This window comes from Dipodomys ordii, unplaced genomic scaffold (assembly GCF_000151885.1).
Source record: "Dipodomys ordii isolate 6190 unplaced genomic scaffold, Dord_2.0 Scaffold65, whole genome shotgun sequence".
Taxonomy (NCBI): Eukaryota; Metazoa; Chordata; class Mammalia; order Rodentia; family Heteromyidae; genus Dipodomys; species Dipodomys ordii.
In genome coordinates, this window is record NW_012267281.1 from 15294023 (window position 1) to 15301240 (window position 7218).

The window sequence follows — 7218 nt, forward strand, 5'->3', positions numbered from 1 at the left end:
GTGGGGAGGAATGGGATGTAGGAGAAAAACAAAGGAGGAGGTAATAATGCTCAATAGGAAATGAACTCATTACCTTACTCATGTAACTGTAACCCCTCTGTACACCATTTTTATAATAAAAAAATTTTTGAAGAATGAGGCTAAAGACATTAAGGAAATTGTTATACTATCTTCTCAAATCACAATAAAAATCATTTTGGACAAGTCACACTAAAAAAATAATAACCTGATCATTAAAATATATATATCTGTTTCAAATACAGATTTTTTTGAACAGAAAATTCAATGGAAATATCAAAACAAAAGAATACATGAGGAATTGGCACTGTAGCTCAAGTGGTAGAGCACGAGCCTTGAGCTGAAGAGCTGAAGAGCGCAGAGACAGTACTCAGGCCAGAGTTCAAGCCCCACGACTGACAGAGAAAAAAAAAAAAGACTTAAAAACAGTAAATGACTTCATTCCAAACCTGAGGAAAAAAAGGCATCATTTTAATTGGACCTAGATAATACCTGATCAAGTTTTTAGAAATCTAAATTCCATGTGTATTTTTCTATCCTTCTAAAGGCACTACACTGTTGTGTAATATTATTTAATTTTTCTGTTTTTACAAAACAATATTGAAGAAATTCAGATTAGTCCTTTGAGAACCGATATGCAAGCCTGTTCCTCAATGTCAAAAATAACTTTACTTGAAACAAAAACTTTAATATATCAATAACAAACTTATAACACGAGAAACTTCCAAAAAAAGAAACTAGTTATGATTAGAGAATGGAAAATATTCTTTCACTTGCAATTTACTTCACTTTTTTGGCCTTGTAATATATTTATCTCTTCCTGAAATATAAATATTTAATTTCTATGTAGACAATATTCCTTTCATCATTTTACAAGGAGAATGTATTTATAAAAAAGTGGTTTATGGAGTGTAAGGTAAACTCCCAAAATATCTGCAGGTAGTCATACTTACATGGATCTTTGATAATGGAATTTGATTTTGCTTTATATGACAGGATTTTAATCTTTTGTGAAATACATTAGTGGCCAAGGATCAGATATGTTTATTTTTCTGTATCTGTTATGGATCAGTTTATCACAAATAGTTGTTTGTTCATTGATAAATGGGTGCACTATGAAGTCTTAGTGAATTCACCATGCAATATTTATGAAGGTTCAGATAATTAACCCTTACCTTATGCTAAACAAGATGTAAATGAACACAAATCAAGTCAACAAATGACAAATCATTATAATGTTTCACATATAAATCTCTAAAGATGAAATAACAAAGTATTAAGTTTCACTTAAAGTCATCCAAACAGCAATCAGTCGAGACTAGTAAGTACACCGCCAACATTCTTTCCCTTTTCAATTCTAACTTTAATTCTAGGGTACAAGGTGGGATACAGAAACAGGGTCATACAAACTTGTTTATAAAAATATGTCTTGGTGGGACATGTATTTTCTCTGCCAAATAAAATATTTTGTATCAAGTTAAATGTATTTCTAATATTTATTTCTAATATTTATAATATACATTATATTGAATATATGTTAGAAATATAAATGCCATAGAAATATATTCCTAATATCGAGTTAAATACATTTCTGATATTATTCTATAGTTGAATATTCATGATTGACTGCCTTTAATAAAAGCATTAAGTACATTAATAGAAAAATATGTATGTGATAGTTTCTCAGTAGATACATACATAGATAGACTTCTTTTACACACACACACACACACACACACACACAGACAAATAGCAATATATTCAATAGCATGTGTTTCTTTATCTCTGCTAGATAGCTGGATTGCAGAGTTCGTATTTTCCTGAAATTTTCAGAGGCTGACTCCAAGCCAGGGGTCATTCTCCTACCTTCTCCGCATGTTACTTACTTCTTAAAACTTGTAGTATAGTTAATAGATCATCATAATTTCATAAGAGACATATATGCCCCAGCCCAAGTCTAAGCATGTAAGAAATAAGCATTTCCTTATCATCCAGTTGCCAAACCAAACTACATGGCTAAGAAAAAGTATGTGAACTAAACAAATCAAAACAAGGAGAATAAATATTGCAAAGGATACATGGAGAATATTATAGGAACTCTTACTAAGGTTAATGTATTATTTGATGATAAGAACTGGATTTTGGGAAAAATTAAGTTGGTTGCATGATAGTCAAATGTGGAGGATAAACAGATATGCAGGCATGGATAAGGGAAAGCCTGTAAATTTTGTGTAAAGGGTTAGAAAAAGAAATAATGAAATAAAATTATATTGGAATAAAAGCAAATCACCTAGGTAGACATAAAGTCTTTGCATTTAATAACAGCAAATAATAGACAACAAAGGTAGATAAGGTTAACCTAGTGTCTGACATGAATTACCTGGGTCTTTAGCAATAAGGTACATGGTTTTTAAACAGACAAGTTAAAGAAAATAAGATTTTAATTTTTTAAAGAAAAATTTGAAATGTTTACCTACAAAGTACAGTGTTTGGAAGACAGAAACAATTTTAGTAGGCTTCTGAAACAATTTGTTCCAAACTGTTTAGTGATCTGGACAGGGTGTTGAGTGGAGATGGAAAAAAAATCCAAGTTTCAGTAATAGTCAATAAAACATGACTAAGATAAGGAGATATTTACAGAAAGGATTCCTTATGCCAAAAAAAAGACAAGGTTTTTTTTTTTCCCTATAACTATTTAACATCCTCAAACTTCCCATCATGTAAATATTTTACCTTAATTTATCCTTGAGAATCAGAAGACTTTAGTAATTTTATTGAGAGGGTGAAAAGAATTGTGTGAGCTTTCTGTTGTCAAAACCAATTATCCTTCCCAAGAGTTTACCTTAATTTATTTTTAGAAGTAGTTATATGATAGCCCCGCCATAACTGAAAAAATAAAATAAAATGAACTTTCTCAAATCCTAGTACTTCCACGGACCCTTGTGTTAATTAGCTCTGAAAGATTTTCTTGCTGTTTTGAAAAACTCAGAGCATTGTCCTGGCCAGGAAAGCACTTCACCCCCTTAGCTGTGCCCCCAGACCTTTCTGGTGTGGTTATCTTTATAGCCTAGACATCCTGGACTCAGATACTCTCCTTTATAAATCCAGCCTAGCTATAACAGGCTAAAACATTACTAAAACAAATACCCATTGGCTGTTCTTTAGGCCTTTCAGAAGCTTTAGTCTGTCTATATTTTACATTTTTGTAAAGAACATTATTCTTTCAATTCCCATCTTCCAGATTGGAGAGAAAATACAAATGAATCCAATTGAAAGCATAAAGATAGAGTTGAAAAATCAAGAATGAAAATCCAGTGTGTAGAAACTAATCTCCAATGAGCAGTACTAAATGTAAACAAAGGCATATTTTGGTGGTTGTAGCATGCTTGGATCTGTCAAACATCTCTCGGTCACCATGGTACTACATTGTAAACTAGCCACTATTACTGATTAAAGGCTAACATATAAGTAGTCCTGTTTGGAGACCTAGTCTGTGTGATAACCTTGTTGTGGGAGAAGAAAGACATGTAAAAATGATTTCGGAATATAAATGATGCATCATAACATCTGTGCTTTTGGTCAGGGTGATTACTGTTGCATAGCTATAATATTCATTCACCTCTCTAAGGGGTGGGGTTGTACTGGAATGGTTTTCATTTGCTGTTTCAGTACATTTTACTTTATTTTACAAAAATACAATTTTTAGTTTTCTTCAAAATTAAGCTTCAAGGAATAAAATGTGTGGATAGCAAGACAATCTTATGCCTTTAAGAAGGAAAAACTTAACATAAGTAAATATCAGCACTCTAAAGATTCCAGAGGTGAAATATTTATTTAGCCAGCATGCATATATCTGATCACTGACAAATTAGAAAAAGAAATACCATCAGTTTAATTGTGCTTAGGTAAATCTATTTTAAAATTTCTAAAGCTTTTAAATCGTGATGTCAACTCTTCATTTGTAAAACCAAACATTTTACAACCAGCTTAGTGCTTGATTTATGATCATGAAATTTACATTTGCCAAGGTTAGATTTTCTATTCAACCTTTTTCTAGCATATTGTAATTGTTTAAGATTGTTTTTAATGACATAGAGTTCAGTTCTCTCTTCTATAGAAAGTAGTTTTATTACAGCTATATACTCTACTCTGTGTGCCTTGGGTTTTGTTATCTTTCCATTATATGGAAAGGAGAAAGTGAAAATCACTCTACCGAGAGACTTGTTTAAGATTGTTTCTATTGACTTAGAGTTCATTTCTATCTTCTATAGAAACATCTTAAGAAGTAGGTTTATTATAGCCATATACTTTATTCTCTGTGTCTTGAATTTAGTTTTGTTATCTTTCCCATTATATATTGAGGAGGATTGAAAATCGCTCAACTAAAAAAAAAAAAAAAAAGAAAGAAAGAAAGAAAATCACTCAACTAAGGCAGACTTGATTAGTCACATGATATTACCCTAATCCACAGCTGTAGGTTGTCAGGCCTTTTGGATTTCAAAAGGAATACCCATAGTACCTTTCTATATTCATATGGCTTTTCTTATCTTGAAACATGATCAAATGGCTTCTAGTTACTTATCAAGAACTATTACATTAACTGCATGTTCACTTAATAATAAGAGTATGGCTAACATAAATACATTTATGTATGATTAACTTAATGATAATTAGCAATTTACTCAGAAGTCCAGTGTTTTTCAAGCACCCATATATGAATAAGACATATACAATGAAAGCCTATTGCCTCAAAGCAAAATGAGATAATAAGGAACAGAGTTGTAGGTTTTGCAAGTAATATGAATTAAACAATGTATTGACATCTCTAAGTTTTTCTAGTTGAGAGAAATGTTAAATACCTAAGTAGAGTGAAAAAAATAAAAAGAAAAAAATGTTAAAAAATATGCAGGAAAGGAAAATAAACCTGTAAATGAAATACATATGAAAGTTTAAATTAATCACAATTAAATGAAGAAAACGCAAATGGGAAGTTACAAAATAAGATAAAAATAGAGAAAGTAAAATTATTTGTCTTTTCTAGAATAATGGTGATGATTATATGAGAAAATTATATTCAAGCCAGCGCCCCTGGATCACACCTATAATCCAAGCTACTCAGTATACAGAGATCTGTGGATCACAGTTCAAATCCAACCTGGACAAGAAAGTCCATGAGCCTCTTATCTCCTCTAAACCACTAGAAAACCGGAAGTGGCACTGTAGCTAGAGTGCTCTCCTTGGGCTGAAGAGCTGAGGGATAGTGCCCAAGCCTAGAGTTCAAGCCCCTCACCACTGACAAAAAAAAGAGTATATTCTGATATAATCATGTATTCACATTTAATAATTTCCTTTGGATCTTTTCATCTTTAGCCATCAATAATAATAATATTCTTTTTGCTTATGTGGTGCTAAGGAATCGAACCCAGGGCCTCTGGCATGTAAGGCATGAGCTCTACCACTGAGCCACCTTCCCAGCCCCAATAATAATATTCCTTGACAAACTTAGAGCCCACATAACTCTGAGGATTTAATATATAATATTTTTTAAAAGAGGTACAATTTAGTTTTTAATATTTTGTTCCACAGTTGGCTGAATTCTTTTGTTTAAATTTATTGTGTTGTAAAGATACTGTACAGAGGGGTTACAGTTACATGAGTAAGGTAAGAAGTACCTTTCCTATGTAGCATTGTTACCCCCTCCTTTGTTTTTCCCCTACCATCCTTTCCTTCCCCCCCCTCCTAACTGCTCCCTCTCCCACCCCGATGTTGTCAAGTTTGTTTTCATAGTTTCTTGTACACTCATTGCTACAATGGGTCAACCTGTATTCTAGATGTGGAACTTACGAATATGGAAGGTGAGATGTGCTTGTTTCAAGTAAAACAATCCTGAAGTCTGTAGTTTTTCTGATATTGGGAAATGGCAGAGTATAGTTAGTATACTGGGTAGTTTAGTCTGGTAACTGGCAGAGGCATAGTTGCAACTGACATGCCAGTTATTTAAACTGAGATATTTTTGACTTGGTTGGACAACCTATGAGTAGAACATCTCTTTCCCCAAAAAAGGAGGTAGTGAAAGTGTCTGAGGCTGTTATCTCTGAACTGGTATGTGAGTTTTCTCCGGATTTTAATAATTTCTCCGATCCATGCATAATTCCTCAAAGCTCTGGCCATTTTCTGATAGGTCATGTTGCCTTTCCTTTTCCCCCAAGGCCATAAGTGTTTCTTTGTTTTTGGATGTAAACAGAAAGATCCTTTTATTTTTATCAACACACTGAATACAAGATGACATTTTAGGATTTCACAAGGATTTGTGAAGGTTTGCAAATAATCTCAGTTTCTTCCTGCCTTTTCCTCCTTTTTGCTGGAAAACAGCAGGTGGTGTCAATTGGTTTTCAGTTTTATTCTGCAGCGATGGATAAGTATTTCCTTCAAAATGTGTTAGCCCCACCGTTGATGACCGATCTCCAGTTGTGCCAGGCTGCTCTGTAGGTGAGATGGTAGGAATTCCAAAGCAGTTGGAGTATATTCTGATTTGAGGACAACAGTTAAATAGAGGCTAGTAATTTCTGTGATTGGAGGAATACTGGAGATCCCCAATTGAATGTTTCCTCCCTCTCTATATAAAAAGTATCTTCAAATTCTTGACCCAAGTTAATTTGCTCAATCATGCTTCACTAATGAGTGAATGAGCCTTACACTGGGAATGAAGGTGAGTAGTAAAGCAGTGGCCTGATATACACAAGACCCTGAGTTTGATCACCAGCACTATTTGAATTACCTGATTATCCAAGTTGGAAGTTGCCTTCCTCTGTGTGCCCTCCTCTGAATGGCTCATATCACAATCTTCTAAAACATTTGTCCTAAAATCAGGAAGAAGGTGAGGTTGTCCCTTCTCCCTGTTCTCTCATTATAGTATTTGAATTTGAAGTCACGATAATAATGCAGGAAATATAAATAAACCAGATATAAATAGAAAAAGAAGCAATTAAACTATTTGCATTTAGAAGATATGCTCATATGCTTAAAAGACCCAACTGACTGCAAAAGAAGACTCCTTGATATCATGAAGTTTCAGCAGAATATTGGATACAAAACCAAAATCCAAAAATCCCAAGACAGGCAAAAGGAGCTCAGCTTAACACCTACAAGGTTGACCTCAATAATGTCAACAGTGGGAAGAACCGGAAAGATCTTTAAAGG

The 7218-nt window shown here is 33.3% G+C and overlaps 1 pseudogene; it reads right to left on the reverse strand.

Annotated features, from left to right (window-relative positions):
• Positions 1-5845: 5845 nt before the first annotated feature.
• LOC105990533 lies at positions 5846-6686 on the reverse strand (annotated as a pseudogene).
• Between the last annotated feature and the right edge of the window lie 532 nt (positions 6687-7218).